This window comes from Sciurus vulgaris, assembly GCF_902686455.1.
Source record: "Sciurus vulgaris genome assembly, chromosome: 2".
Classification (NCBI taxonomy): Eukaryota; Metazoa; Chordata; class Mammalia; order Rodentia; family Sciuridae; genus Sciurus; species Sciurus vulgaris.
Window position 1 is genome coordinate 139,017,388 of NC_136462.1, and position 13,451 is coordinate 139,030,838.

Below are 13,451 nucleotides of genomic sequence, written 5' to 3' on the forward strand. Positions count from 1 at the left end.
TGTAGTAGGGAAGACAGTACAATGAAACATTTTCAGTGATGTGTGTGGAAGGATGACAACATACAAGAGACTCAGAGTGGGGAAACTGATAGTCTTTGAATTGCCAAATATGCATAATTTCTTTTAAAGAAGAACATGATGAAGCATGATGAACTAACATTTATAAGATGTTTAGTATTCTTGGGCACTCTTCTAAGTGCTTTACATGTATTGACTTAGTTTCCTGCAGCAGTACCAGGCAAACACTATTATTTCTATTCTGCGGATGAGGAACACCAAGCAGAGGTAAATTGCATAACTTGCCCAAAGTTACACTGCTTGTAGAGTGATTTGACTCCCAGTACAACTGGTTTTGGAGTCTCCACCGTTACGTCCACTGTTATATTGCTTCTCAAGGGAAAATAACAGTTACTGTGTTCTTTGGAAAATGAACTGCTGCAAACTATGAATGGCAGGGATGTCTTCCCTTTTTTGATTTTTGAGGGCAGTGGTAAATTTATGGGGGAAAGCCAATCTTCTTATCTTAGAAGTAGGAAGGGAGTTGGTTTCCTAAACCTCCACTTAGAAAACTACATTATAAGTAAAATGCCTTAGTGTGTAAGACAGAGAAACTAAGTGAAATTTAAAGAAAATACAGAAATGACAGGGTGAGAAATTGACTTGGAAGGAAAGACTGAAAGAATTAAATAGGTAGAATGTGGCTAAGCAGTAGTTACTAGAGAACTAGACTGCATGCTAGAAATATTTAGAAGAAAAATGAGGGCCTACAAATGTCAGTAGGGAGGTTAGAAAGAAGCAAAAAAGAAAAGTCTAAGAGCAAATTAAATTTGAAGAGTCTGTCATTGTCTTGAGAGACCCACAAAAAAGTCATATTTTATTTGAATAGTGAAAAGCCATATCCAGAAATTTTATGGGAAAAGAAAATTTCATTCCCTGTCTTGTGTAGGTTGAGGCAGAAATATGTTAAAAATATGTTTTAGGACTGTGGGTGTAGTTCAGTGGTAGAGCATTCAACTAGAGTGCATGAGGCCTTGGGTTTCATTCCCAGTACCATTAAAAAAAAAAAAAAAAAAAAAAAAGGGTTTAAAACTGCTTTGCATAGATGGACATGGTTTGGATGTGCCTGTAATTCTAGTAATTCGGGAGACTGAGACAGGAAAATAGCAAGTTCACGGCCAGCCTCAGCAACTTAGCAAGGCCCTAAGCAACTTAGTGAGACCGGTCCCAAAAGAAAATAAAAGAAAGAGAGCTGGGGTTGTGGCTCAGTGGTCAGTCCCTCTGGGTTCAATCCCTAGTACAAAAAAAAAAAAAAAAAAAAAAAAAAACTTTGCATAATAATACATGGAATACCCCATATTCTTTATGTTTATTATCTCATTTAATCCTCATGATACATTTGTAAGGCATATATATTATTATCTCTTCCTTACAGATATGGAAACAAGAATCAGAGACAGTATATTACCTGACCAGGGTTAGAAAGTCAGAATCCCTTGAAGTCCTCCCCAAGCCTGGTCACCTCCCAGAACAGCACTCTGTTCACTCCCACACAACATCCCCACAATTGTGCTCAGAAGGTGATGTTGCAAAACATCTGGTTTTAGTCCAAATTCATTATGATGCATTACCTTGAAGGAATGTACTGATAAGAACACATTATGCTAGAACGAGACATAGCCCTGCTTCTGAAATCTGGTTGACATCCTCTCGGAGGTGACCCAGTCTGCTCAGCTTGTTCAGAAACTGCATGTTGATTAAACACATGGCAGTTGGCTTGGATGTGGGACCAAATGAGAGATTGGATACACATAAGAAAATGAAGAGGAACTCTCAAAGGAGGCCTTGAGCGTCTTGTGTCTACAGGCCCCCAAATGAAATCACCTGGCTGTTTATAGGAATCCTAGTGCTGATGAAAAGACTGAATTAACACTGCAAACTGTTCCCTGCCAATAAAGAAAAGTTCCAGATTCTTTAAAAAAGTATGTAAAGCATCGATCTGTAAAGTGGCAACAGCATTTGGGACCAATTACCCAGATTAGGAGGCAACAATGGTCTGTTTACACTTTGTAGCCCAGAGCCCTTTGGCTGTGGTCCACAAGCTGGGGATTGTAAATTACAGGAATTTCAGCCCAACATTGACTTCTCTTTTGACCTGTGTGTCTGAGTACAGAGAAAAGCAGGTGAAAAAGTCCTGTTGTGACTTGCCTGAGAAATGTCAATGAATAGGGAACTGAACATTGTCTTCCAGGTAAAACACTTAACACATAGACCCTCTGTAAAGGAGGCCTGGGTTTTATCACTCAGAGAGGAGTCTGGCTGACTACAAAATGTGTCAGGAATAGTCTTTCAGGTTGCTGTTTCTCAAAAATGATTTTTGCAAGAAAAGTTAGGAAATGAAGGCTGCCTGTCATCTTTTGCTTACGTACCATGCCCCTTCAATTTAACTCCCTTTTCCAACACATTGTGTTTTTGTCAGTAACAAATGGTAATGACATTATTATCATGTGAACTGTTTTGGTGAGAATGAGTAACTTAGGTGTGGTAAATACAGATATTGTGAGCAAAAAGGGGCATCTAGAACATTTGGACAGAACTCACAAGTTTGAATTGTTTGAAACCGAGATATAGATTTCTCCCTCTTCTTAGGAGGAACAGCCTTCATTTTTCATAACTCTGGTAATTCTAGAACTTTTTGAAAGTACTCCTCTTTCTTTAATGTAATCCTGATGTGAAGAAGGCTTTGACCTTGCAGGAGTTGCGGGGGGAGGGGTGAATATCCACAGAGATCAAGAAGCAAGAAGAAATGGGAAAAGTAGTCATTCTTGAAGAGTAAGCTGCCAAACGCAGCAGTGTGGAAAAGACAGGTTATCATTTTACCTGTGGCCATAATGGCATGTGTTCAGAGTTTAAAAATTCAGCCACACCAAATACAACCATTAGACCATCAAATTGGAAATAACAACAGTCAGGGACTGAATTCCTGCTTTTCAAGCTTTGTCACTTGGACAGTCATTTAGATGAGAACAGGATCGAGGCTGTGATAGTGTAGTAATGTGGGAATCGCAGAGCAGGAAAGCATTTCAGTTTTCAGCAAATCATCCTGGATGTACTTAGTCTTCTAAGGCAACTCCTAGATAATACCATTCCAGATCCTTCATGTCGACATATCTTACTGGTAAAAACTGGTCAGAAAGCCAACTGTGTTCAACTTTGGATTTTTCTGACTCCAGTTCATCTGAAAATTTTACCATTTTCTGCAATGTCAGAGCTTCCTGACATTTACAATTAAGTCACAAATTAACTTAGAAATGATAGTAAGCTCTCAGCTAAATGATATAGTGGCCACAGGGGACCAGACCAATTTTCTAGAATAAGGTTAGGACTGAGTTGCTCTGTAACAATACTAAGGTTGGTTAGCAGAAGCAGTCATTCAAAGATGAGCAGAAATCTAGGTGTGAGAGGATAGACATTGTCTCAGGGGCTGGCTGGGTACTTGGCACTCTGACATTTCTTCACCTAATAAAACAGAGATAATCCTTTTACATTTTTTTATTTTTAAATTCAAGGCTCCATTGCGAAATCAAGAAGACATGGAATCCTACCTCTGGAAGGAGATTTGAGCATTGATCCAACTTCTAGCTGAACTGGGGGCTCTGGAGATGGACAGATGACTGTAGATGAAGACTGAGAAATTTCAGGAGTTGCATATTTAAGGCAGGTAACATGTGTGACTATCTGGGCAAAACCCACCAGTTTGCCCAGGGTCATCTAGAGAAATGGAAGAGAAGGGCTCAGTCTCCCCAAGCTGCTGGTGTAGGAGAGCTTTGTTTACAGATAGCTTTGTTCCTCAAATGGAAGCCAAAATCCACATCTCTGGAACATCAATCCATCAGATCAAATTCTATTCTTAGAGGCCATACGATTGAATCTTGTCCCTTTATCTTGTGATAGACCTCCAAATACTCAAATAGTCATACTCCTCAATCCACTGCTGCTGTTTTACTGGTGAGATTTCCAGTTCCCCATATAACTCAGCAAGTTTTGCTTTCCTGAGTTAGCCTTGGCTTTCCAGAATCTTTTAAGAACCCTCTTGAAATAAATAAAATACACAGAATTTCTGTGAGCAGCATGGACAGTATCTGTCTGCTATGTCCTGTTACTGGTCTTAAAGAGAGCCCTCCATCAGTGAAGAGTTCTGTACCCTGGAGTCAGACCTCAATCATCTGGGGCTTTTACAGCGGATTTAATGCATTTAAGAATGTCTCATGTTTATCCCCATTAAATTTCATTTTGCTTTGGCTTTTGGTAGCTTTTAGAATCTCTCTCATGTTTTGTTGTTTTACAAATTGGCCAGCTTTTTTGAAAGTAGTTTTTCACAATTGTTGAACTAAATTTTGCAGATGTTGGGTTTCTAGAGTTTCTGGGATCTTCCATGTCACCAGTGTTATGTTGAAAATAGTTGCATATTTATTTCTTCAATCAGCTCATAAAAAATGGTTAATGGAGGGGTCTCTGGAATGGGATTTGCTTGGGTTTAAATGCTGCGCTTGACAATGTACAAGTTACATGACCTAGAACTTGTTTATTTATCTGTGCCTCAGTTTCTTCATCTGTAAAATGGAGATAATGTAATTACTACATGTAATTGTTTTAGTGGCTAAATGATGTAACATTTTTGTGGGGTGGGCGAGTACCAGTGATTGAACCCAGAGGCACATAACCACTGAGCCACAACCGCAGACCCTTTTATTTTTTTATTTTGAGACAGGGTTTCACTAGGTTGCTGAGGCAGAGTTTGAACTTCTGATCCTCCTCCCTCAGCCTCCTGAGCTGCTGGGATTATAGGTGTGCATCACCATGCCTGGATGATTTAATATTTTTAAAGCACTTAAACTATTTTCTGGCATATGACATGCATTATTTACTATAGAGATTAAATAAATTGAGGCAAGAGTCTTAAGGAAGGGGACAATGTTGTTCATATTTGTATCTCTAGAGAGATACAGGGGCATTTGGTGCTAATATATTGAGAATATAGGTGGATGAGCTTCAACAGTGTTCTAAACACTGGATGTAAGCAGACAATATAATTAATACTATAGTTTCTAATGCTGACAGATTTTCAATATTATTATAACAGAGAAATCTTGAAGCCAGGCTCATGCCTGTAATCCCAGCAGTTCAGGAGGCTGAGTCAGGAAGATCACAAGAGGAGGTCAGCCTAGGAAACTTATTGAGACCCTGTATCAAAATTTAAAAACAGGGCTGGGGACATAGCTTAGTGGTAGAGCACCCCTGAATTTAATCCCCAGTACTGAAAAACGAAAAAAGAGAGAGAAATCGACCATAAAAAGAAGTCACGTAGATTCAACGTCTCTCTGGTGGTTATTTTCCTGCTAACCTTTCTGTGTACAATAACATCAACAGTATCTTTATTGAGGCAACTCTACCATGCCTTCATTTAGCAGGGAAGACCAGAAAAATCATACACCCAAGTCCAATCTAAACTCAGAAGGGGAGAATCATGTTGATTAGTTCGTATTTGTTCCAGACTGAGAGGAGATGACATGTATTTTTATCATGAAAAGGAGCTGTTCAGGAATGCTAGTGTTTCTGAGATATTAATTTCATGTAAAACTTTTGTAGATCTCCAGGTCAGAGGCAGACTCATTCAAGGAGATACTTTAAAACTTCATCCATTATGTGGAAGTTAATAGGAGCCATGAAGCTGCTGACGTCAGAGTGGGTCTTGATTTATGTGCATAGCAACCTAAAGGCTCCCCTTGGTTCAGCTTCAGTGTGTCAAATCAAGTTCTTATCAGGTTGAAAGTTTAAATCTTTCAGAGATACCTTTCTACAGGCAAACTCTTCGAACCCCAGTCCATGCTAATTTAAACACGTTGGGCATTTTCTTCCTTCTGAATTAGTACAGTCAAGCTTGAAGAATAAAATTCAACACTATTTTCTCCTTTGTGTGTGTTCAATAGGTACCCCAAGCGATTACCTACTGTGAGACGTGGGAGGAACCATTCTACAGGAGCATGGGCCACTGGTAACATGATATGTGGTTGTTGTGTGTGTAATGTGCTAATACTTTTGACAGCAACCATCTGAAAGGGGTGTAGCAAGTCATTTGAAATTTGTACACAAACTGCCCTATCCATTACACATTGCCCATATCATACCAATAATCTCCCAAGGCAGAGATGCTGTTACACTCGTTGGGCCACGGGCTGCCGTGTGGGTATGCACACAACTCCCACTGACTGTGCCACCGTGACACTTCAATGGGAGTTGTCAGCAGCATAAATTTAGCCCTGTACAGTCGCAACCACAGCAGGCTCAGCTAAACAGAGACCTGGCTGTGTGTTAAAAAGACTAAGGAAGAACAAAAAAGCTGCCAGTTTTCATAAGAAATCTTATCCCCAGAGGATTAAGAACTGTAGCCTGATACTCACCACATTCTTTATCCTTGTCCCACAACCTGCGGATCCCAGACTGGGACTTGGAAGGAGCGAACAGAGTGGGCATTAAAAAGAAAGATCTGCTACGGGGCATCAAACTGTGCTTTGCATACAACCTTATTATGTGAGGGGGAAAATTCCCCATAGAGGATCTTTAGAACATTTATTTATCAAAATTTAAAGGAACACCTTGGAACTGAACCCTTTTTTTGAATATAGAAAATTTAAAACACATAAAACAGGGGCACAAAGGTGCTCAGCTTTTCAAAGTCACTCATCTATTCAATTTGAATCCCACAGTGTTATGGGTGTTCTAATATATAATACATATGTTGTCATGCTAACACGATCATGGTTATGATAGACCTTTTTTAGTGTTTTTCAGCATGTTTTCTAATGTAACTTTGGAAGTCCTTTTTGGGCCACTGGAACATCCCCAAATAATATCTTCTAAGTGACCAGATGTCACTAGCCTCAATCCCTGGTTTCAGTAAACCTCAGGAGTTAATCCTTTGTACTCTGGGTCCCAGCCCTTGCTGTTATAAACAGTGAATTCCATTTATTCATAATCAGTGGCAGTAGTAGTTTGGCAAGCAGAACCTGGGTTTGAATCTCTACTTTGTGCTACGATAACTGTGTGTCTTGGGAGTGTTGTGTAACATCTGTAAACCCCGTTGTCCCCATCAGTATCTTGAAGTTGACAAAAACTTCTTCATAGTGATGTTGTGAGGACAACATCAGAAGCAAATTGTGGAAGCATTTAGCATAACATATACACTTCAACAAATGACTGCATGCCACTCCTACGATGTGTGGTACTTAGGAGGCACTCAATAAAAGCTTCCTTATTTTTTTCTTCCCTACCGTTAACTAGCAAGTTAATGCTCATGCAAACCTATGTATGTAAAGAAAAACACTGCTCTTAAAAGTAACTTAATGAAATATTATCTCATGAATAAGAGATGACCACACATTTAACAGAACACATTTAAAGCTATACTCTTCCTTTGATTTTTGGTACAGAACAAATAGGTATTATCTATTCAAAAGGAAAAGGACAAAGTAAAGAGTAAGCAGGGAACCAAATTAGTTATATTCAATCAGGTCTGATTAATGGCTAGTCCCAGTGGCCATTTTAGCTGAGTTTAGAATCCCTGCCTTTCTGACTGTTGTGGGCAGTGGTTTTGGTGTCCATGAAGAAATTGAATGCAGGACTGAGGATGTAGCTCAATGGTACAGCACTTGCCTTAGTATGTGTGAGACCCTGACTTCTATACCCACAACCAAAAGAAAAAATAAAGTTGAATGTAAAATTAATTCAAAGTTCACATAGACTTTCTCAGTTTGGCAAAGACCAAAAGTTAGGTGCAATTCTTTAAATGCTATGAAACTAGCAAATTTCATGATGATGAATTTACATATACATAATTATCTTAATTCATACTTGTAATTTCATTATTTTTTTTCAACAGTGCACAATATGAGAACCCCAGTTTGAAGTCAGATTAATCATGAATTAAAAAATTGTATTACTACAAAAGATTTCCACTCATTCTAAAAAAGGTAGTCTAGGTCACATTCAAAAACTAATGTGTTCTTGAATATGAAAGTGTAATAGGTTAATTTGAAAGGTATGAATAATTCAACATGCAATCATGTGTTACTTTCTACATATTTTCCCACATTAAAATGTTGCTTTATCATTGTTGAGTAAATGCTCATTGGTACATATAACTGAGTCACATATTTGGAACTCTTTTGGAGATCCAATTTTTTTTTTTTTTTTTTTTAGAAGAAAGAACTAAAGTTTAATAAAATTGAAAGAGCACATGCAGTTTGTGTGTGTGTGTGTATGTATGTTTGCCAGGAGTGGACTATTTTCAGGTCACAAAGTAATCTTCCTTGGTTTGAAGTTGCAGTTAAAAAATGTTGGAAGTAAAAATGACAACAACAAAAAATTGAACAGAATTCGTACAAAATGCAGGGACTTTGAAGATTGCATCTGAGCATTTGGTGATGGCAATGTAACCACTTCTGTATGTGTAATAAAATAAACAATAGAACAAGGCTTACTCCGAATACAACTTCAGGTGGTAAATCAAGTTCTAAATGGAAAATAAAATTGATGTGCATATATCAAATTATATGTGTATCCAGGTAACTCTTATACATGTATGCAGGTATAAGACTCTGCATGTGATGAACTCTTTAAGTTCTTTTTGTTTTATCAAAGATAATATAAAAATAGTAAAATTAAAATCTGTCTTCTGCCTTCTAACCTCATGTCTTTCTGTGTAGACCTGGCCTCTCATGTTCTGCTAAATTTGTGGTCAGTGAATCTTGTCTAATCTAACTGAAATTCTTTTTAAAAACAAGGTACCCCCCTGCCCATCCACATTTTGCCTCAATTTTGCTTATCCCTCCAGTCTCCCATGCCTGTCAGATCATAGCATCGCCTCAGCTGCATCGAATTGATTTAGGACACTAAACATTTCCTCAAAAATTAAATTCCCCATGAAAACTTAGCAGGACCATAATGGCATCAAAAAAGAGTTATGGGAAAAGTGCCAAAAGTTGTGTTAAAATGAAGGCTGATTCCTTTATATCAGGGAGGAGGGGAAAAGGGTCAGACAGAGAGAGAAGTGAAAGGAAAAGCAGGGCAGGAGGAGAGGCATGAAGGAGAGGAGGGACCGAAATTAGAACAAGAGGCTATGTTTATTAATAACCTTACTGACCCACAGGCCCCTGACACAAAATACATTAAGGATTCTTGGGACACTCTGGTCTGTCACTCACAGGAGGAGCAAATAAAATGGTGTTGGAAGCTGCAAACTTTCCGAGAACAGATGAAAAAGGAGAGGGGAAAAAAAAATGCCAGAATAAGGTGAAGGTTTAGACTCACAAGCTGAAGAGGTCTGGTGGCCTGGGCTCTCCTTTTGTCCCTTACAGCATCCTTTCCAGGCAGTTTGTCTTCCATTGACACACTTTTAACAAACTAGGATTTAAAAAGCACAGGAGAATATTTTTATTTTCTTGGTTGTGAAAGGATATACATCCATGGCAGAACATTAGGAAATTATGGCAAAACATGATGACGTGAATAGAAATCGCCTCTGAGCCTTACTGGTGGAGTGTTGTTGTTGCTCATACTTTGAAATACATTTTAAAATCTTTTTCCTCTACTTTTTTTTAATACGCATATATTTGTTTGTTTGAAAAGGAGGAGTAGGTTTCTGATGTGTGGTCCACTGTTTTGAAAACTACTTTTCCCATTTGACAAGACAGAATTGATGATCTGCTCAAATTCTTAAAACTAATCTAAAACATGATTTTTATGTCACCAGTGATTCATTTGACCTCTTGTTAGATCACTATGTCTTTTGTAAAACCTTTGTGTGCATTTTGATTTCCTCTGGCTAAAATTATAAGTGAAAATCCTGGATCAAAACCTTTTTAATTTATCAATTTATTTATTTTTGGATACCTTTTGTAGGGTTGCCCTCTCAAGTATTGATGCCAATTTACATTGCTATTTGCACTGAATGAGAATGCTGATTTCAGGAAATATTAACTTTTTCCAAAATAAGGAATAAACCTTAGTGGCCTACTGACTGTGATTTTTTTTTTTTTTTTTTTTTGGTTATTTGTGACATTCCCTTCATGTTTTATATTGGTCTTGTTTTGTGTGTATGTAGTGTATGTGCTTGTTTTTACTTTTATTTACTTAAGTTTGCCTCATGGTTCTATGGGGGTATTACCTGTTTTTCCACTAAATTATAAAAGTTTTCATTAACTTAATTTTATTAACCCTTTCACCATGATATGCTGCATTTTATGTTTCATCATTTGTCATTTGGTTTTTAGTTGTTAATGCATTAAAATATGTTTACAAATTTAAGTACGAGATATTTTCTTTTTTTATTTGTACAAATCATATTAATATTTTAATAGACATTTTATCAAAAACTTTTTATTAATTTACAATAGAATGATATCTTTACAACACTGGGTTCTCCCATCCTGGAACATCAAATCTCAAGTCACTTAAGATTTTTTTTTTCCAGTAAATATATGCTTTATTTTTTATATTTATTTTTTTAATTATTTATTTATTTTAATAAAAATCATAAATTTACATAGAGCAATATTGTTTGATTCATTCTGTTATTTTTTCCCTTCCCCCCACCCCTCCCATCCCTCTTTTCCCTCTATACAGTCCTTCCTTCCTCCATTCTTACCACCCTCCTTATCCCTAAACCTAAACCTAACCCTAACCCTAACGCTAACCCCTCCATTATATGTCCTCATCCACTTATCAGCGAGATCATTTGTCCTTCAGTTTTTTGAGATTGGCTTATCTCACTTAGCATGATATCCTCCAATTTCATCCATTTGCCTGCAAATGCCATAATTTTATCATTCTTCATGGCCGAGTAATATTCCATTGCATATATATGCCACAGTTTCTTTACCCATTCATCAACTGAAGGGCATCTAGGTTGGTTCCACAATCTGGCTATGGTGAATTGAGCAGCTATGAACATTGATGTGGCTGTATCTCTGTAGTATGCTGATTTTAAGTCCTTTGGGTATAGGCCAAGGAGTGGGATAGCTGGGTCAAATGGTGGTTCCATTCCAAGCTTTCTGAGGAATCTCCATACTGCTTTCCAGAGTGGCTGCACTAATTTGCAACCCCACCAGCAATGTATGAGTGTACCTTTTTCCCCACATCCTCGCCAACACCTATTGTTGCTTGCGTTCTTGATAATCGCCATTCTAATTGGGGTGAAATGAAATCTTAGGGTAGTTTTTATTTGCATTTCTCTTGTTACTAGAGATGTTGAACATTTTTTTCATATATCTGTTGATTGCTTGTATATCTTCTTCTGTGAAGTGTCTGTTCATTTCCATAGCCCATTTGTTGATTGGATTATTTGCATTCTTGGTGTAGAGTTTTTTGAGTTCTTTATAGATTCTGGAAATTAGCGCTCCATCTGAAGTATGAGTGGCAAAGATATTCTCCCACTCAGTAGGCTCTCTCTTCACATTACTGATGGTTTCCTTTGCTGAGAGAAAGCTTTTTAGTTTGAATCTATCCCAGTTGTTGATTCTAGCTTTTATTTCTTGTGCTATGGGAGTCCTGTTAAGGAAGTCTGATCCTAAGCTAACAAGTTGAAGGTTTGGACCTACTTTTATTCTATAAGATGCAGGGTCTCTGGTCTGATTCCTTGACCCATTTTGAGTTGAGTTTTGTGCAGGGTGAGAGATAGGGATTTAGTTTCATTCTGTTGCATATGGATTTCCCATTTTCCCAGCACCATTTGTTGAAGAGGCTATCTTTTCTCCATTGCATATTTTTGGCACCTTTGTCTAGCATGAGAAAATTGTATTTATTTGGGTTTGTGTCCATGTCCTCTATTCTGTACCATTGATCTACCTGTCTAGTTTGGTACCAATACCATGCCGTTTTTGTTACTATTAACAACTATTATAGAGTTGAAGATCTGGTATTGCGATACCCCCTGCTTTGCTCTTTCTACTGAGGATTGCTTTAGCTATTCTGGGTTTCTTATTCTTCCAGATGAATTTCATAATTGCTTGCTCTATTTCTGTAAGGTACGTCATTGGGATTTTAATTGGAATTGCATTGAATCTGTATAGCACTTTAGGTAGTATGGCCATTTTGACAATATTAAATCTGCCTATCCAAGAACATGGGAGATCTTTCCATCTTCTAAGGTTTTCTTTAATTTCTTTTTTTTTTTTTTTTTTTTTTTTTTTTTATTTACTTTTTTGATTTTTTTTTTTTTTTTTTTTATTGTAAACAAATGGGATACATGTTGTTTCTCTGTTTGTACATGGCGTAAAGGCATACCATTTGTGTAATCATAAATTTACATAGAGCAATGTTGTTTGATTCATTGTGTTATTTTTTTCCCTTCCCCCCACCCCTCCCACCCCTCTTTACCCTCTATATAGTAGTTCCTTCCTCTATACTTGCCCCCCTCCCTAACCCTAACTCTAACCCTTCCCTCCCCCCCATTATGTGTCAACCTCCACTTATTAGCGATATCATTCGTCCTTTGGCTTTTTGAGATTGGCTTATCTCACTTAGCATGATATTCTCCAATTTCATCCATTTGCCTGCAAATGTCATAATTTTATCATTCTTTATGGCTGAGTAATATTCCATAGTATATATATACCACAGTTTCTTTATCCACTCATCAATTGAAGGGCATCTAGGTTGGTTCCACAGTCTGGCTATTGTGAATTGAGCAGCTATGAACATTGATGTGGCTGTATTTCTGTAGTATGCAGATTTTAAGTCCTTTGGGTATAGGCCAAGGAGTGGGATAGCTGGGTCAAATGGTGGTTCCATTCCAAGTTTTCTAAGGAATCTCCACACTGCTTTCCATAGCGGCTGCACTAATTTGCAGCCCCACCAGCAGTGTATGAGTGTACCTTTCTCCCCACATCCTCGCCAACACCTGTTGTTGCTCGTATTCTTGATAATCGCCATTCTAATTGGGGTGAGATGGAACCTTAGGGTGGTTTTGATTTGCATTTCTCTTATTACTAGAGATGTTGAACATTTTTCCATATGTTTGTTGATTGCTTGTAGATCTTCTTCTGTGAAGTGTCTATTCATTTCCTTAGCCCATTTGTTGACTGGACTGTTTGAATTCTTGGAATAGAGTTTTTGAGTTCTTTATAGATTCTGGAGATTAGTGCTCTATCTGAAGTATGATTGGCAAAGATATTCTCCCACTCTGTAGGCTCTTTCTTCGCATTGCTGATAGTTTCCTTTGCTGAGAGAAAGCTTTTTAGTTTGAATCTATCCCAGTGGTTGATTCTAGCTTTTATTTCTTGTGCTATGGGAGTCCTGTTAAGGAAGTCTGGTCCTAGACCAACAAGATGAAGATTTGGACCTACTTTTTCTTCTATAATCTGCAGGGTCTCTGGTCTGATTCCGAGGTCCTTAAT

General features: G+C 37.8%; 1 long non-coding RNA gene across 20 annotated transcripts in view; it reads left to right on the forward strand.

The window, feature by feature from the left end:
* The window catches only part of LOC306654856, a 116,104-nt gene that overhangs the window by 17,836 nt on the left and 84,817 nt on the right, over window positions 1-13,451 (forward strand). For 18 of the 20 annotated variants that reach the window (XR_013762079.1, XR_013762080.1, XR_013762081.1 and 15 more), the window contains 2 exons: window positions 3,567-3,718; window positions 5,988-6,052. This is a non-coding gene — a long non-coding RNA (uncharacterized lncRNA). Of the gene's footprint in view, window positions 1-3,566; window positions 3,719-5,987; window positions 6,053-7,936; window positions 8,028-13,451 lie in introns of all 20 variants that reach the window. The other 2 variants (XR_013762083.1, XR_013762096.1) reach the window with 2 other exon arrangements.